The following is a 2,625-nucleotide window of genomic DNA, read 5'->3' on the forward strand; positions in this document are numbered from 1 at the left end:
TGTCTCAGTTCCCCTGGCTAGGAAAAGGGATTTCCTTCCCCCTTGTGCTTCCCAGGTGAGGTGATGCCTTGCCCTGCTTCAGCTCTCGCTGGTCAGGCTACAGCAGCTGACCAGCACCGATTGTCCAGCACTCCCTAGTGAGATGAACCCGATACCTCAGTTGAAAATGCAGAAATCACCAGTCTTCTGTGTCGCTCGTGCTGGGAGCTGGAGACTGGAGCTGTTTAAATTAGTGAGTTTGTGCTCTGAGTTTGTGCAAGATCTGGTTGTTTCAAAGTGTGGCCAATGGATATAGTATGCAGTGTTTTTCAAACACATTTAACCACAAGCCCTTCTTGTGCACTAGCACTTCACATTACACACTTCTGTAAACACTGCATCTACCATCAATGAGCAATGCCCTGCCAGCTCGGTGCCTGCACAGGTCTGTGATGTGCTGCTGTGTAAATTTCAGCATGGCTTCTTATATGAGGACAGTGGGTTTAGGGGCTAAGGGTCAGAACTCAGCCTCCTGAATTGCAGCATCCTGAATCTTTCTTTCTTGTCCCTCCTGCAGAAACGGCATTTACCTTGCCATTGGAGTGTATTTTCCTCTCAGGTCATCACTGAAGACATAACAATTGCTTATGTGGGATGATGATACAGATCAAGTAATTGGCCATGATGATCGCTGCTGACAAGCTAAACATCCAAAGGAACGTGGCTGGCAAGAACCAAGAGACAGCTCTTCCAAATGTTCTACATTATGTATCCCTTGTTACAACTTATTTTTATGTTTGGCCATGAGTTAATATGAATTCTAGAAAGTCTTGAATGAGTCCCAGGAAGAACAATAAAAATTATCAAGGAGAAGAAACTAAGCTGTGCTTGGATCCGTCACTGCTTCAGTGTCCCTGTTGGACTTTCTAGCAGTGGCCTAAGTGGAGAAGTAAAAGATGTCTGAATACACTTGGGTAAGTGAAGATGAGAATAAGGAGCTCATTGAAATATCATCAGAATACAATGGGGTAGTGCTGCTGTCCACAGTTATAGCCCAGTTTCCAGGGGCACATGGGCTTCACCACAAGAATCCAGTGTCTCAATGTATGAAAGGTATCCTGCTGGTAGAAGGAACTGTGCATGCCCCTGATGCTGACAGTGGAAATCTGGTATATGTTGTCAACTGTCCCAAAGATAACAAAAGAAAAATGGGTGAGACAGCAGTGAAAGTGAAGAGCAGTCCAGAAAATGTCTTCTTTAATAGCTCTGGTAATTAGTGAGTTTGTGCTCTGAGTTTGTTTTTCCTCCTATGGCAACAGGATCTGAAAGAATATTTTAGTACCTTTGGAGAAGTCCTAGTAAAGATAGATATTAAAACTGGTCAAAGGGGTTTGGCTTTATTCTTTTTACAGAGTATGAAACACACGTGAAAGTAATACCACAGTGACATATGATAGATGGATGATGGTATGACTAAATTTCCCAACTCTAAGCAAACCGCAGATGAGCCTTTGAGAAGCAGAAAAGTGTTTGTGGGGTGCTGTACAGAGGACATGACTGCAGATGAGCTATGGCAGTTTTTCTGTCAGTACAAAGAAGTGGTGGATATCTTCATCCCCAAGCCATTCAGGGCCTTTGCCTTTGTTACATTTGCAGATGATCAGATCGCCCAATCTCCTTGTGGAGAGGACTTGATCATTAAAGGACTCAGCATACACGTATCCAATGCCAAGCCTAATTACACAATAGCAATAGATAGAAAGAAGTGGAAGATTTGGGAATATGAGTGGATTTGGTAATAGTAGAGGGGCGCATCTGGCTTGGAAACCAACCAAGATACTAATATAGGTGGTAGATTGTGCTCAGCATTAATCCAGTCATGATGGCTGCAGAGCAGCTGGGGTATGATGAGCACGTTAGCCAGCCAGCAGAACCAGTCAGGCCCACCAAGTAATAACCAAAGTAAAGGCAACATGCAGAGGGAGCCAAATCAGGTCTTTGGGTCTAGAAATAACTCTTACAGTGGTTCAAACTCTGGTGCAGCAATTGGTTGGGAATCAGCATCAAATGCAGGATCAGGCAATGGTTTTAATGGAGGCTTTGGCTCAAGCATGGATTCTAAATCTTCTGGCTGGGAAATGTAGACATTGGGTTATAGTTGGTTATAGTATGGAATAGTGGGAATTCAAATTTTCCTAAACTCGTGGGAAGTATATGGTAAGATACAAAAATTTTCAAAACTGGTTTGTTCAGTGTGGCGTATATTCAGCAGTATTTTTGACCATTTTCTTTAGAAAAAGATGAAGAGATAAAGGAATTGTATAAGTTTTGTTACATAAAGAGTTGGAATATATTAAGAGTTGACTTACATAAAGAGTTGAATAAATAAAGAGTTGAAACATTGAGTGGTTGAAAGTGACTGGCAGTTTGTCTGTTGGAAAATCAATACATTACAATTGATATCTGTAATATTTTATCCCTGGACTTATCAAGTGAACTCTTTGAGTGCTCAAAATGGAAATCATTGATTAGAACTACATTCTTTTCTCCTTGTCTTAATTTGAATCCCACCATACGATTTTTTTCCCTAATAAAATCTCCTTTTGGGAGATCATGGTGTCACAGTGTTTGATTCTTATTTTTTTA

The 2,625-nt window shown here is 41.5% G+C and overlaps 1 pseudogene; it reads left to right on the forward strand.

Annotated features, from left to right (window-relative positions):
- The first annotated feature begins 935 nt into the window (after window positions 1-935).
- Window positions 936-2,123, forward strand: LOC105511032 (annotated as a pseudogene).
- The last annotated feature ends 502 nt before the right edge of the window (window positions 2,124-2,625 follow it).

The sequence above is a fragment of the Colobus angolensis genome, unplaced genomic scaffold (assembly GCF_000951035.1).
Source record: "Colobus angolensis palliatus isolate OR3802 unplaced genomic scaffold, Cang.pa_1.0 Scaffold197, whole genome shotgun sequence".
Classification (NCBI taxonomy): Eukaryota; Metazoa; Chordata; class Mammalia; order Primates; family Cercopithecidae; genus Colobus; species Colobus angolensis.